The sequence below is a fragment of the Hibiscus syriacus genome, unplaced genomic scaffold (assembly GCF_006381635.1).
Source record: "Hibiscus syriacus cultivar Baekdansim isolate YM2019G1 unplaced genomic scaffold, ASM638163v2 tig00110387_pilon, whole genome shotgun sequence".
Classification (NCBI taxonomy): Eukaryota; Viridiplantae; Streptophyta; class Magnoliopsida; order Malvales; family Malvaceae; genus Hibiscus; species Hibiscus syriacus.
This window is the reverse complement of record NW_024062717.1, coordinates 2,973,321-2,990,634: the sequence shown is the minus strand read 5'-3', so window position 1 is coordinate 2,990,634 and position 17,314 is coordinate 2,973,321.

Genomic DNA, 17,314 nt, shown 5'->3' with positions numbered 1-17,314 from the left:
CATTAAAGTTTAATTTTTTTAATTTAAGCACTTAACTTTCAAATTACTCCTATTCTAGTTACACTAACTTATTTTATTAATATGAGAGTTTATGATATAATTTTTGGGTTTGAGTATAAGTTTAAATTTATTTTTTTATTTTAATTATATATTAATAAAATAATATAATATTACAAAAAATACTAATAAAATAAATTAAAGTGATTAAAAGATGAATAATTTAAAAGTTGAGTAACTAAATTGAAAATTTTTAAACTTTAGTGATCAAAATATGAGTTAGAAGATACTTGAATGACGAATTATGTAGTTTACTCATAAAAAATACTACGTCCGTTAAATTTTTAATAGCATGATACTATAAACTTAATGTTAAGCATAATTTTGAATAAAAGTAATAATTTAAGTACAACATGTGTATTTCACCCTTTTTGATTTTATACTTCTTTTTGGTGAGAGGGAGAAATGGCGCGCGCGTAGGCCTATCTACGCATGTTAGCTTAGGAAAGTTCAATCTTAAGTTACTACAATCTTGATTAGATCAATCTCAAGTTGAACAATATTGAATTAATCTTAAGTTTTGTAACCGTTCTGATGTTGGCTAATGTTTGTACACACTTATTTCATCCGGGACTGCAAAGGTCTTTACATTATATAATATATATGATAATATATATAATAATAATTTCAAAAATATATAATATATATAGTTTTTGAAAATATAGTATAATTTTTGAAAACATATTTTTGAAAACATATAATATATATTTTTTAAAATGGTTTTTTGAAAATATATATAATATAGTTTTTGAAAACATATTATTTTGAATATATATATATATATATAGTTTTTAAACGGTTTTTGAAAACATATATAATATATAATCTTTGAAAACATATTATATTGTTTTTGAAATACAATATATATTATATAGTTTTAATACATACATATTATTAGTATTATTTATTATATTATATATTTATTATTTATCCATTTATTTACTTATTTTATTTAATTTTTATTTATGTCCAAGTCCAGCAGGGGTCCAAAAAATTCAAAACCTCGGTACAAAGTACAAAGGTCTAGTTGCCCAACCACAATGGCGAGCCTGACCCAGCAAGCCATGTAGAGGAGGCCCAATAGATGAGCCCGCCTGACCTAGCAGATCGAATCTACCCAAAAAGAGGTTCATATGCACGTTAGGGTTTTACCCTTAACTTTGGTGTCACACAAATGAAGATAGTTAGATCAAGATGGAGATCAAAGACCAAGATCAAATCTAGAATGTTCCAAAAGCTCAGAAGCAATTGATAACAGTGCGTGGAAATCACGCGCCAGCAAGGTTATCAGTCGGTCGAGATTTTCGACACCTGAAATGCAAAAATTGGAGCAACTCAGGATTGAACCATCCTAATATCTTCGGTCAAACACGAACCACGAACAACCTGAATAAATCAAAAAATGAGATTGCACTATCCTGGGATAATCTGAAACAACCACTAGCGGAGAGGGTATAAATACCCCCACCAAGCTGTCGAAAAGGATACAACGAAAACCAAGAAACCAAAGCAAGGTACAACAAATAACGAACAAATGAAAAACCCAAAAACAGCAACCAAGGAACCAATAGAGAAAAACGCAAGTAATATACAATAAAAAAACCACCGATAAAGAATAATAATCGACAAAACCGAAAGCAACCAAACAACAAAAAGCTAAAACAAAACCGAGCAAAGCATTTTCGTAGGCCCCAAAAAAATAGAGAGCAGCTTCGGTCTCGACTCGAGAGGGAAACGATCACCGGAAAACGAAAAGGCTCATCGGAAAAGGTAAAGAACCGAGCATTGTTTCTTAGATATATGTTATTTGAGGTTGGTTTTGGGGATTTGGGGGGTCATGTTTTGCTTCGGGAGGTCGAGGAGAACATTTTAGGTTAGTTTGGGTCTTTCCGGCCACCGGTGGCCGTGGCCAAAGCGGCGGCCGGACGGCGAGTACAGTGGTAAGTGGTCGGGCTACAGTGGTAACTGGGTTGGCACTTAGATGGGTGAAGGAGAGGGTTGAGAGGATTTGAGAGGATGTGAGAGAGTTGTTTTTTGAAATGGTGATAAATGAATTTTTTTTTTGATATTGAGGGTATTTATAGGAGGGGTTGAAGTGTAATTAAAAGATTCTTAAATTATTTTTGCAGTCCCTGAAGGTTTGATACGTAGTTCATTTTGATCACTTATTGTAAATTTACCCTTGAATTTTGAATTAATTCAATTTAGTCCCTATTTATATTTCTTATATTTTGTAAATTGACCCCCTAACTTTTAGTTTTTTCTTACAGCTTTCAATTAACATCAATTTAACCCCCAATTTTAAGTTCTTTTCAATTTAATCCATCTTTAATTTTTGTTTTCTTTTAAGTTAATTCTTTTTTTAATTTTTATTTTATTTTATTAATTGATATTAATTTGACTTTTTAGGGTAATTTTAAAATTGGTCCAAAGTAAGTAATTCAGATCGAATTTTTAAATTTTAATTTAACTTTTAAATTTCACAATTAAGACAACCGGGAAATCAAATTGGTACCGAAAGAGAAGTACAAGGGTGTTAATCATTCCTTGGCTATAATCGACTCCCGGATCTGATTAATTCCTGATATAACATAGATCAGTTAAATGGTAAGTTAAGGTGTCCAATCAACCTAATTTTAAATGATTGGGGGTGGTCCCAATAAATCATTCAAAGTTGGAACTTGATTCGGATCCACCCAAAGGACAGTTACGACAGTTTGACGACTCCATTGGGGACATGTAAGTGAGTCAGGCCAAAAATGATTTTCGATTATTTTCTTAAGCAAAAATTATAAGTTTGGATTACAATTTATCCTTTCGATCCTTTTTATTTACCTTTGATTATATTTTTTTCAAATAAATAGTTGTACTGGTTTTTTCATGATTTCGAATTTTTAAATTTTTTTTTCAAAAATATTTCATCTCATGCTCTATTCCCGAGCTCCAAACCTTTTTTAAGTGGGGGTGAAAGTGACACATTCGTGGGAATTTATTCTTCGTATAGGCCTAGCAAGTAACATTCAAGATTCATAACCGTATGTCTTTATGTGAATTTATTCTCCGTACAAACATAAAGGAATGTATCTTCTCGAGTTTAACTTGGTCCACATAAGCCTGTAATGGGCTTAGGACTAAGAGGCTGGTAGGCCCAATGGGGCACCAGCGAGGAGAACTCAGGTACCTTTTTAGAACCAAACTGTGATGCTGTAAGGAATTAGGGCCCACCCCAACACTTTATTTCAAAACCTAGGATGCTTGATTTATTTCCTTCTTTATTTCCGTTCAAAGCATGTGAATTAGAAATATATGTGATTAGGATTTGTTCAAGAAATACGGGATATAGATCATGTCCGAGTAGGAATAAAAAACATGTGGGGTAAAAAATTTTAATTTTAATTATTAGTCATATTTCACTAACTTGTTTCCTTTCATTTTTGTTTTCCTTTCTATTTTTAACATTTGCATCATTTAAAGAGGTGTTGATCTATAAAAGTATTTGTTAAAACCCAAATAGTTGGCATTAATGGACAAAGGGGTTGTAATGTCAGAGGTCAAAAATGCAGAAGTACGGCTATGGTCAGAAAGGACTCAGAAGGTAAAAAAGGGTTAGCCTGCAAGACAACTAGTGTCAGACATGGTTGGCTACACTTCCATCAGCCTCAAACAAAATGATACTAAGGAATTGCATAATATTTGGGAAGTTGGAAAGCTAATAGAAAACAGAAGTTTTGCCAACGATACGGTGATATCGCACACCTACTCTATGTCAAGATAGACAAACCTCTAGTTCAGGCATTGGTACAATTTTAGAATATGGGATATAACTACTTCACATATAATCAAGAAGACATGGTGCCCACAATTGAGGAGTACACTAACTTATTACATTGTGATGGAATCAGATGGACCGGGTCTTCATCAAATATATCAAGATTCAGTCTTTCAAGAATGGGTTGACAAAGGTTGCAAGGGTTGATGAAAAGTGGGCAACTGACCAGATTCAACACAAACGCAAAGGTGAAGGAATTGCTTGGACTCACATCAAGCAGTTAATGAAGAATCACCCTGATGAATGGAAGGTGATCGATCTTTTTGCACTAGGTATTTACGACTTAGTTATCTTCCCAAAAACTTTGGGATACATCAAGGCAGTTGTGGTGGAATTATTCGAACAACTGCCTAAGCGATCGAACCCTGCACCAGTAATCCTAACTGAGACCTTCCACTAATTAAACCATTGTAGAAGGACCGGTGGAGGACATTTTATAGGATGCACAAAGCTACTTCAGGTTTGGATTCACAGTCATTTTTTGAAGATTGATGGAATTTCTTATCGCTGGTTCAACACAACATATTCATCTTTAGAGGAATTCCTTACACAAAATGGCGAGAAGGTGTTCCAAATGAGAAATGGGTAAAGGTATTCAAACACCTCTAGGACAAGGACATCGTAAGGAGTGCCCATTGGCTTACTCATAGTGGCATTCTTTACCGATGTGGAGATTCAGGCGTTATAATGTTACTTGGGTTATGGGGAGAAGTTGGCTATTCTCCACTTCTAGCACTCTGGCAGTATGGGGCACGTCAGTTTGTTCCAGTTACACATGAGATATCTGGATCCAAGTTCGTATATTATGAAGATAATTACAAGAAGAAGGTCAAAGTTATAGTCGAGTCATGGAAGAAGATATTTTGTATAGATATTGTGGCTGCCAAAAACATGTTTACTCCATACTATATGGAATAGAGGAAATTGAGGAAGAATGATATTGTTCCCCCACTAGACCATGAAGACACTCAGACTATTGAAGAACATCTTAAGTTCGTTCTCTCTAAGTTGAAAACAACGAAGAAGGATTTGAAGATGAAAAGGAAGAATTGAAGCAAATATTAAGAGTGCTAGAAGCTGAAAAGTTCCAGTGGAAGCTAGACGCCGATACCAAAAAGGATCGAGCATATAAATTGAAAAAGGAACAGAAGAAAATCTGTTTTGAGTTTGAAGATATGAGAAAATGGTATCAAGAACATATACAGAAAAACACTAGCTTGAAAAGATATTTCGAGTTTTGGAAAGATGAAGCCGACAGCCTGAAAAAGAAATTTGAATGACAAGATGACAGTGAAACACTTAAAAACCAGTTAATGACTTCCCAAAGACATTTATCAGAAACTCAGCACCAGAACAAGCGGTTGAAGACCAAGGTAACTGATTTAGAAATATCCCTTCAAAGGCAAGAGGAACATAATGGCAAAACTATAGCTAAGCTAGAAGTCATCGTGGAAAAATTCAAAAAGCAGGCAAATGAGCTCCAAATAGTTCCTTTCGATGGAGGACTCCAATGGCGTTTTCGTTGGGAACATGCTCAGCAAAGGGTAAAAGCTAGAGATGCAGTCATTCAGGACTTCCTAGAGTAGGTACAGAAAGTGGCACGCCACTTGTATGATTTGGTAAGAGAAGTCAGGGTGGTTCGACAAGGTATTCATCCAGTGACAGAAGAAGCAAGAAGACTTGTCAACTTATTAGAAGTTGTTCAGGGTCTAGAAGATCTAGCTAAAATGTACCTTTGAATTGTTTTTGGTCTCTTAGAAATAACACTTTTGTCCCAATAAAGACTATTTATAATAACAAACATGTTCTGTAATGCCTAAAAAATTTCATGCATCATGCATTTTTTTCATATTTTTTTGCATTTTCATTTCTTTACATTCAAATTAACTAACAGAAGATGCCTCATAAAAAAGAACAAACACTGGACACACATCATTAAGCACTGGATACACCTCATCCTCACAATACCCGTACAAAAAAAAAAAGATGAAAGCAAAGATTGCTCAACTTGAGGAAAACATGATGAGATTGCAAAAGGAACTTGAGGAAAAAACAAGTCAGAATCAACAAAATACCTTGGATTCTATCACTAGGAACCAAGATTCATTGGTTGACCAGATTGTTGCAAGGTTGTCTAGCTTGAATCAAATGAATTCTCCTAGGGCAAGGGCATCTGAAGGGGTGGTTGTACCATCTACTCCACAGTTGGTTATTTCACATGGAATATTGCCAGGACTTCAATGGGATTCATCTGATACGAAAACATATGCCTCTGTAACTAACCCTCAAAATAATCCATATGATTATCGTATTCCAAATTTTGATGAGGAAACCAAAGCAAAGAAAATAGAGGAAAATATGAAGCAGTTAGAAGATCAAATAAAGACAGTTAGAGGAGAAGATAGTAATTATGAGTTGACGCTTTGGAACTAAGTTTGGTCCCAGATTTGATTCTTCCTCCTAAGATTAAAGTCACAGATTTCAAGAAGTTTGATGAGAATAGTTGCCCTTTAGCTCACATCGCCATGTTCTGTCGAAATATGACATGATTATCAGGAATGACCAGCTCCTGATTTGCTCATCCCAGGAGATTCTGACAGGTTCATCCATCCGATGGTACAATCAACTGAACCGCTCTCACATCAGGATGTGCAAAGATCTTGCCATGTCGTTTTTGGAGCAATACAAACATGTAAATGACATGAGACCATATCGTGTTATGCTGCAAAGTATGGAGAAAAGCGCAACGAAAGTTTCAAGCAGTATGCACAGTGATGGAGGGATTTATCCGCATAGGTTCATCTACCTCTGGATGAGAAACAAGGAAGCTCTTCGTACACATTATGAAGGCTCCCTTCTTTGGGCATCTAGTTAGAATCACATTAGGGAACTTTTCTAATTTAGTTATGGTCAAAGAAATGGTGGAGACAGCCATAAGACAAGGAAAGATAGAGGGAGGTGAGTCAAGTAGAAAACCTCCCATGAATAAGATAGAATGAGAAATCAATAACATCAACGCTTTTAATACCAAAAAAATGTTACGATCTCTAAGTCAAAACCAACTGTAGCTGTACCGTCAGGCACTTCTAGACAAGATTCAAGGGAACTAAGGAAAAAAAGAGAAAAATAACATTTTGATCATATCCCCATAATGTACAAGGAACTTTACCAGCAGCTTGTCGACATACAAGTGGTGTCACCATACCCAGTAGAGCCCCTAAGACCACCATACCCTAGATGTTATGATGAGAATGTACATTGTAAGTATCACGGTGGTGTCCTAGGAGACGCTATCGAAAATTTCCTTGCCTTTAAAATGATTGTTCAAAGGATGCACAATAGAAACTGGATTCATTTCAACAATTTTGAATCACCTAACGTTACGCATAACCTTCTTCCTAACCACCAAGAAAATGGGGTTAATACAATCATCGAGGAGAGAGCAAGAGGGTCAAGATAAAAGTTTCTAAAGTAAGTCTCCTTTAGCTTGGGTATGAAGGCAAATGGTAAAGGCATGATTTCTTGCACTGTATTCTAACACATCAGTATACGAAGGTGGCAGTCATTGCTGTTATCACAATGAATAAGGACATGATGTGTAAGAATATTCGAAATTTAAAGCTTTAATCCAACTAATGATGGACAGAAAGAAGTTTGAATTCTACGAGGAAAATAAGGATGCTCCAGAAGCCAATGTTTGAGTTGCTGGAGATACATCTGACAAAGTATATGGCGTAGGTCGCCCTTTGACAATCACCCTCAGGCGAGGATGACAAACAAGGTACCGGAAAAAGTGGTGATTGTAGCACCAAGACCTTTCCCTTATAAAGATAGAAAACAAGTGAGTTAGAAGTATGAATGCCAAGTGAGCTTTTTGTAGGAAGATGTCAATGAAGTGGGGCATACTATTGGGAAGCGTTATTCCCAAAAGTCTATCTTACCCCAGAGAACGCTTGAACCATTCAAAGGGGATGAGCCAACAGTGAACGAGCCAATAAAAGAAGAAGAAGCAGTGGAATTCTTAAAGTTTTTAAAGCACAGTAAATATAGTGTTGTGGAACAGTTACATAGCTTACCAACTCGTATCTCAATGCTGGCTTTACTACTGAGTTCAGAAGTACATAGGGAGGCACTACTAAAAGTCCTGAATCAAAAATTTGTTCCAAAAGATGTACCAGTTAATAAAATGGACAGACTAGTTAATAATATCAAAACTGATAATCCTATCTCCTTTTTTGATGATGAGATCCCGTCCGGGGGAAGAGAACGGGCCAAAGCATTATACATTACCACTCATTATAAGGGGCATGCTCTGCCAAGTGTATTAATTGATAATGGTTCTGTCCTTTATGTAATGCCTTTGGTCACTCTTAAAAGGCTACCAATGGATACATCCCACATATGAACATGTCAGAGTGTGGTTCGAGCATTTGATGGGACCAAGATGGAGGTGTTTGGAAAAATTGAAGTACCACTAACCATTGGGCCTGCCACTTATAACATAGAGTTCCTAGTGATGGAAATTATGCTTTCATACAACTTCCTTTTAGAGAGGCCATGGATTCATCAAGTTGGGGCAGTACCATCAACACTACACCATAAGGTCAAGTTTGTTATTGACAGGGCTTTAGTAATCATCAATGTTGAAGAAGACATAGTGCAAGCGTGACCACACTTGCCCCTTATATTGATGTGAATGAGAAAGCTTTGGAGTGTTCATTCCAATCGTTGGAGTTTGTTAATGCCACATTGTGGCTGAAGGGGGTAAGATCTCCAAACTTAGACTCTCAAAATACTCCAAGATGGAAATCAAGCAGACTTTGGGGAGATGTGCAAAGATAGGAAGAGGGTTCGAAAGCTCTCTGTAATGAAGAATCAGTCACATTCTTCTTGTCATCAAGCTAGATCAGTTTGGGCTTGGATATCAGCCCAATCATTAATAAAGAATGAAGGAGATTCAAAGGTTCCAAGAAAGAAGGAAGACAATATTAACAGGAGAATAAGTTCAGTGAGAACCAATGTCTTTTCCTCTCCTTCACAACACATTCAGGTCTGGTGGCTATGTATTTGAGGGGGAAGAAATAATGGCCTTACCTGATCTGGATGAAGCTCTGAAAGACTTCAGTATCAATTTCATAACAATGGATGACGCTGGGGATGTTGATAAATCTGGAATACGTCCAGTACCGTCGGGGTTCGTTCTTAACAACTAGAATGTTGAAAAACTACATGTGGTTTTCAAATCTCTTTCAGAGTAATACTCAAACTTTCCTATTTTCCTATACCCAGGGCAACAAGTGATATTTTGTAAGGGTTAATGAACTATTTTTATTTGCATTTCAATAAAAGATGCAATTTTTCTTTCTGGCAAACATTTATCCTATTTCACTTATTTTTCTATCCATATGATGTATTTTGCTTCTACATTCTATGTGGGATATTCTCCTCTCGCATATATATATTTTCCCCTCTTTTCCTTTAAGGTCTTTGGACATTAATGATGTGGATAATGATGATTCTAACGCGGAGGTTGATTTTGAATAGCTCAAGTGTCTAGAGGAAATCGATGAATGTGACAATATAGAAGGGTGCAACTTACCTTCTGAGTTATTAAGAATGTTGGAAAGAGAAGACAAACAAATATTTCCACATGAAGAGAAAATTGAAGTTTTGAATTTGGGCAATAAAGAATAAAAAATAGAAGTTAAAATTGGCACAACACTTTCATCTGAAACAATGCAAAGTTTGATAGACTTACTTTAGGAGTACAAGTTTGTATGGTCGTACCAAGACATGTTTGGGCTCGACATGGATATGGTAGTCCATAAATTACCAATCAAGCCAGAATACAAACTCGTACAACAAAAACTAAGGAGGTTGAGGCCAGAAATGCTCCTTAAGATAAAAGAAGAAGTCAAGAAGCAATTCGATACGAGTTTCCTTCAAGTATCCAGAGTGGGTGGCTAACATAGTGCCGATTTCAAAAAGGAAGGAAAAATATGCACGCGCATTGATTATCGAGACCTCAACAAAGCAAATCCTAAAGACAATTTCCCTTTACCGCACATAGATACTCTGGTGGATAATACAGTAGGAAATTATTTCTTCTCATTCATGGATGGATTCTCAGGATATAGCCAGATTAAGATACATCCAGACAACATGGAAAAGACCACATTCTCACAATGTGGGAAACATTTTGTTACACGGTGATGCGATTTGGATTAAAGAATATTGGGGCAACATACCAAAGAGCTATGGTAACCTTGTTTCACGACATGATGCATAAGGAGATTGAAGTTTTTGTTGATGACATGATTGTCAAAGAAAAACCTAAATATGAACATATCGAGAATCTGAGGAAATTCTTCCAAAGATTGAGAAAATTTCAATTGAAGCTGAACCTAAACAAGTGCACCTTCGCAGTAACGTCTAGAAAGCTGTTGGGCTTCGTTATTAGAAGAAAAGACATTAGGTTGATCCAGACAAAGTCAAAGCCATCCAGACAAAGTGTGATCCGATTTTTTGTCTTCTTTGAAAGAATAACTCTGGGGCATGGAATGATGATTGCCAACTCGCATTCGAGAAAATAAAGGAGTATTTGTCTCGCACCCCTGTTTTAATATCTTCTATCGCTAGCAAACCTTTGTTTCTATATATGTCCATCTTTGAAAATTCGATTAGATATGTCTTGGGACAACATGATGAAACTGAAAGGAAGGAAAAAGCCATTTACTACCTTAACAAGAAGTTTACTAATTACAAGGTTAGATATCTACCAATTGAGAAAGTTTTCTACACTCTAGTCTGGGCTACACGAAGACTTGGGCAATATATGTTATACCATACAACTTGGCTAATTTCTAAGTTGGATCCATTAAAGTTCATGATGGGTGTACCTGCTCTATTCGGAAGGTTAGTCCAATGGCAGATGCTATTATCAGAAATTTGACATTTAGTACGCGAGTCAAAAGGCTATAAAGGGAAGTGTCATATCTGATTTCTTAGCAAGTAAAGCTTCTGAAAACTATGAACCCTTGGATTTCGATTTCCCAAATGAAGACTTGATGGCCATATAGAAGAATCAAGTACTTTCACATGTGATTCTTGGAAAAAGCACTTTGATGGTGCATCGAATGCGTTAGAACACGATATTGGGGCTATCTTGGTTTCACCCAAAGGGAACCATTACTTGTTCACTAGCAGATTAAACTTTGATTGCACTAACAACATGAAAGAATATGAAGCCAGTGTTTTGGGGATTCGAACTGCTATTGGATTGAACATAAAGAATTTGAGGATATCTAGGGATTCTGTCTTAGTGATTTATCAACTTCGAGGAGAATGAGAAACAAAAGATACCAAACTGATAGAGTACAGAAGACTCATTTTAGATCTACTCAAATAGTTTGACGAAGTCACTTTCCATTACGTGTCCAGAGTATAGAATCAGATGGCAGATGCTCTAGTTACCTTGGCGGCAATATTTAAGGTTGGTAGGGAGTCTGACATGATGCCAATTGACATGCAGTCATACGAGTACCCAGCTCATTGTTATCACATCGAAGAAGTAAAAGACAAAAACCCATGGTACCACGACATTCTGCAATACAAAAAATAACCAAAGCTATCCAGAAAAAAACTACTAACATAACAAAAGAACAATCAGAAGAACAACAACATGATATGTTTTTGATTGAGAAGTCTTATATAAGAAAAGTCATGATCAGGTCTTGTTATGATGCGTGGATGCATAATAGGCAAAGATGATCTTGGAGGAAGTACATGACGGAGTATGTGGAACTCATGCAAACGGGCATATGATGGCAAGACAAGTCATGAGGTACGAATGTTGTTGGTCCACATTGGAGGGCAACTACACCAACTATTCCAGACGACGTCATAAATGCCAAGTTTATGGAGATAAAATAAATGTCTCACCTCATCTTCTTAATATGATGACAGCTCCATGGCCTTTTTCTATGTGGGGCATGGATGTTATCGGACAAATCCATTCGAAAGCATCAAACGATCATCGATTTATCCTTGTAGCAATCGACTACTTTACCCAATGGGTAGAAGTTGCATCATATGCTAATGTCACTCAATCTACTATTTGTAAATTCTTAAAGAAGGAGATCATATGTCAGTATGGTTTACCAGAAAGGATCATTACCGATAATGCAACCAATTTAAACAACATGATGATGGATGATATATGTGAACAATTCAACATAAAGCATCATAACTCTACTATTTATCGACCAAAGATGAATAGAGTAGTAGAGGCAGCAAACAAAAATATCAAGAAAATAGTGGAGAAAATGATTGAGACGTACAAAGATTAGCATAAAAAGTTATCTTTCGCCTTATTTCCCTATCGAACTTCGGTGTAAAATTTGACTGGGACAACCCCATTTTCTTTAGCTTATGGAATAGAGGTTGTATTGCCCATTGAACTAGAAATCCCATCACTTCAAGTTTTTTTAGAAGCAAAGTTGGACGATGCAGAATAGGTTCAAACTCGATATGATTAATTAAACTTATTATAGGAGAAGAGATTAAAAGCCATTCACCATGATCAACTCTACCAAAAATGAATTGTTCGGGCACACAACAAGAATGTGTGCCCAAGAGTATCCATGAAGAATATCTCATGCTAAAAAAGATTTGGCCAAATCAGAAATATTACAGAGTAAAATGGATGTCGAATTGGGAATGTCCTTACGTCGTGAAAAAGGTCTTTTCCAGAAGAGCATTAATCTTGACTGAAATAGATGGGCTAGGACTACCCAATACAGTTAACTCTGATGCAGTCAAAAGATACTTCTCTTAGGGTGAAAACCCGAAAGGGGGGCTTGGGTAATAATCCAGGATTCACGTATGGTGAGGTCCTGGATCAAGGTAATAAAGCATCAGGGCATCCAAGTCTTCGGAGGCTTAATAATTTAGGAGGAACTTTACAGTCTTTCAAGTATTGTCACAATCTTCGAAGTCCTCTTGACAAAAGCTACACTCAAAGTCATCTAACGGTGTGCCAGTTCAAAGGCGTCCATATTATCGAGATCTAGGGAACCTATTTGTCTTTTTGAATATCTTCCCTTTTCAGAATGTTTGCCATGTATTTTATTTTTATTCCTCATAAATAAATATGGCCCTTTGCCCAAGAGACATCAATTTCTTAGCATCTTTCTTTGAATTTAAATAAAATGATTTATCCACTTTGAAAAAGATCATAGCACATTACTATACAACGACTTTTTTGGAAAGAACATGTGTTTGGAAGCTAATAAAGGTTCTAGCACAATGCTAGAAAGAATGACACGAATACTAGTTTGAAACTCACTAAGAAGTATAAATGGAATTGATTTAAAATCAAAATAAAATTTACAGAAGAAAATCAAGACTCCTTTCTGAAACAAAAATTTCCAAGATGATACCAGTTGAAATCTATTAAGGATCAGAAAATCAAGAACCAATGATCAAAGAATCATGATTGGCAAGAGTCAAAAAACCTAGAGTAACAGATAGAGATTAAGATTTCTCTCTAAAGCATAAATTCCTAAAATGACAAATTTTTCATATGCATTTTAAGCATACATAAGAACATTGCATCTATAGCCTCACACACATAAGTACAATTTTGCAGATCTTTGTCAGAGTCAATTTGAACTTCACAACAAAGGATGTTGAACTCGAAGAACACCCAGTTTATTGAAGTAGAATTTCAACTTCACAACAAAGGATATCCGGTTCAAAAGAACATTCAATATAGACTCAACTTCATGACGAAGAAGTCACCCATGATTTCGACTTTACAACGAAGGACATCGTATCCAAGGCATTCGAGATCAACTCAACTTCACAGCGAATGAGTCATCCACAATATAGTTAACTCAACAACGGAGAACTATTTCTCAACTAAGGTCGTCTAGTCAAATTTCAACTTCATGATGAAGGATATTAGGCTAAAAGAAGGCCCAAGATCAAATCAAATACGAGGGATTACAGCCAAACCTAAGTATCGAGCTAGATTTCAACTTCACAGCGAAAGATATCATGCTCAAAGCATCTAAGTTTGACTCTACTTTACGATAAAGGGGCCAACCACGATTTCAACTTCATGACAAAGGATATCGTGTTTAAAGCCATCCAAGATCGACTCAATTTCATAACGAATGAGTCATCCATAATTCAGCACAACAACAGGGAGTATTTCCTTGTGAGAGTTTTTGAGTAGAATTTCAACTCCGTGATGGAGGATATTCGATAAGAGAGTCGACTAGAACATTAAGTCGGATTTCAATTGCAATCAAATATATCAGATTCACATGAGCAAATTTGCTCATGGAATCCATTACTACCGAAAAAAAATTCTTGTCCTTTTATCTTTGCCCTATTTCTGTTACACGAGAAATCGACAAAGAGGAACAGCTGTAGACACTTATTTTCGTTCGGGATTGCAAGGGTCTTTATTACATTATATAGTATATATGATAATATATATATATATATATATATATATATATATATATATATATATATATATATATAATAATTTCAAAAATACATAATATATAGTTTTTGAAAACATATAGTATTGTTTTTTAAAACATATTATTTTGAATATATATATATATATATATATATATAACTTTTTAAACAGTTTTTGGAAATGTATATAATATATATAATCTTTGAAAACATATTATATTATTTTTGAAATATAATATATATCATATAGTTTTAATACATACATATTATTAGTATTATTTATTATATTATATATTATATATTTATTATTTATCCATTTATTTACTTATTTCATTTCATTTTTATTTAGGTCCAAGTCCATCAGGGGTCTAAAAAAATTCAAAACCCGGTCCAAAGTACAAAGGTCTAGTTGCCCAACCTCAATGGCAAGCCTAACCCAGCAAGCCATGTAGATAAAGCCCAGCAGATGAGCCCGCCTGGCCTAACATGCCGAATCTACCCAAAGGGAGGTCCACATGCATGTTAGGGTTTTACCCTTAACTTTGACACTGCACAAATAAAGATCGTTAGATCAAGATGGAGATCAATGACCAAAATCAAATCCCATAATATTCCAAAAGCTCAAAAGCAACCGATAACAGCGCGTGGGAATCGCCCGCCAGGAAGGTTATCAGCCGGCCGAGATTTTTGGCACCTGAAACACAAAAAATATAGCAACTCAGGACTGAACCATCCCGAGATCTCCGGTCAAACACAAACCATGAACAACTCAAATAAATAAATAAAAATGGGACTACACCATCCCGGGATAATCTGATACGACCAACGGCGAAGAGGGTATAAATACCCTCACCAATTAGTCAAAAAGGACACAATGAAAACCAAGAAACCCGAGCATGGTACAACGAAGAACGAACACAGAAAAAACCCAAAAGCAGTAACCAAAGAAACTAAGAAAGAAAAACGCAGGCAATATAAAATAAAAAAACCACCAAAAAAGAATAATATTCAGCAAAATCGAAAGAAACCAAGTAGCAAAAAGCCAAAACAAAATCAAGTAAAGCATTTTTGCAGGCCCAAAAAAATAGAAAACAACATTGGTCTTGATACGGGAGGGAAAATATCATCAGAAGATAAAAAAGCTCGTCGAAAAAGGTAAAGAACAGAGCATTGTTTCTTAGATCTATGTTATTTAAGGTTGGTTTTGGGGATTTAGGGCTCGGGTTTTGCTTCGGAAGGTCGAGGGGAACATTTTAGGTTAGTTTGGGTCTTTCTGACCACCGGTGGCAATGGCCAGAGCGGCGGCCGGATGGTAGGCTACGGTGGTAAGTGGGCCGACACTTGGAAGGATGGGGGAGAGGGTTGAGAGGATTTGAGAGGATGTGAAAGAGTTGTTTTTTTAAATGAGTTTTTTTGTGTGATTTTGGGGGTATTTATAGGAGGGGCTAGAGTGTAATTATAAGATTCTTAAATTATTTTCCCAGCCCCTAACGGTTTGATACGTAGTTCATTTTGATCACACATTGTAAATCTACCCTTGGATTTTGAATTAATTCAATTTAGTCTCTGTTTATATTTCTTATATTTTGCAAATTGACCCTCTAACTTTTATTTTTCCTTAAAGCTTTCAATTAACATCAATTTGATCCCCAATTTTAAGTTCTTTCCAATTTAGTACATCTTTAATTTTGTTTTCTTTTAATTTAATTTTTTTAATTTCTATTTTATTTTATTTTATTATTTGATATTAATTTAACTTTTTAGGGTAATTTTAAAATTGGTCCAAGTTAAGTAATTTGGATCAAATTTTTAAATTTTAATTTAACTTTTAATTTTCGCAGTAGACAACCGAGAAATCAAATTGGTACCGAAAAGACAGTACAATGGTGCTAATCCTTCCTTGGCTGTAATCGACTCCTGGATCCGATTAATTCCTGGAATAAGGTAGATCAGTTAAATGGTAAGTTTAGGTGTTCGGTCAACCTAATTTTAAATGATCGGTGGTGGCTCTAACACATCATTCAAAGTCGGAACTCGATTTTGGATCCACCCGAATGACGGTTACGACAATGTTCTTCCATGTGATTGTCATCAAAGCACTTGAGTTTTCATGATAAGATTTGTTTTGGAAACTTGATGTTATTTAATAAAGGCTTAAATGCACTATTTCCCCTTAAAGTATATCATTTTTACCGAGTTGCCCCTTAAAGTATTTTTCGGGATATTTTGCCCTCTAAAGTTAAAATCGTTATCTCATTTGCTCCAAAATGTTAACTCTGTTAGAAAAAAATTGGTGACAATCAAAACACACCACATCACTGTTTAATTTTAATTGATTTTATGTAAATAAATAAAAATTAATTAAAAAATAAAATTATATAATATGTCAGAAATGCCCCTTTCTTCTCTTCCTCCACCGTCCACCCTCCCTTTCCCAATACCAGCACTCTTATTTTCCCTTTCTCCACCCTAATATCTCCACATATTTTGTAACACCCTTAACCCGCATTCGTACCCGAATACAAGTTAAGAATGTCATGCTTTTCGTATAACAGTTACTGTTCGAAAACGGTAAAAAATTTGTTTCTTTTAAAATTTCCAAATTTAACCATTTAGACTCAGACTATTTAACCACCTAAAATTATAATGTAATATTTTAATTTCCCCTTTACATTCGATCTCACATAGTATCTAGGCAGTTTAATATTATTTCATATCATAATCTAACACTGCCTAATTTAAAACTTAACAGATTAATATTCATAATACAATATTTTACTACCCTCATACATAACCATTTAGTATCTTATCATATTTTCACCTTTCTTTATTTCTTATAATAAATCATTTCCAATTTGAGCACAATTTCTAGAATTTTCTTTTTACAACACTATACATAAAATATTTGTAACATGTATAATAAGATTTGTTCTA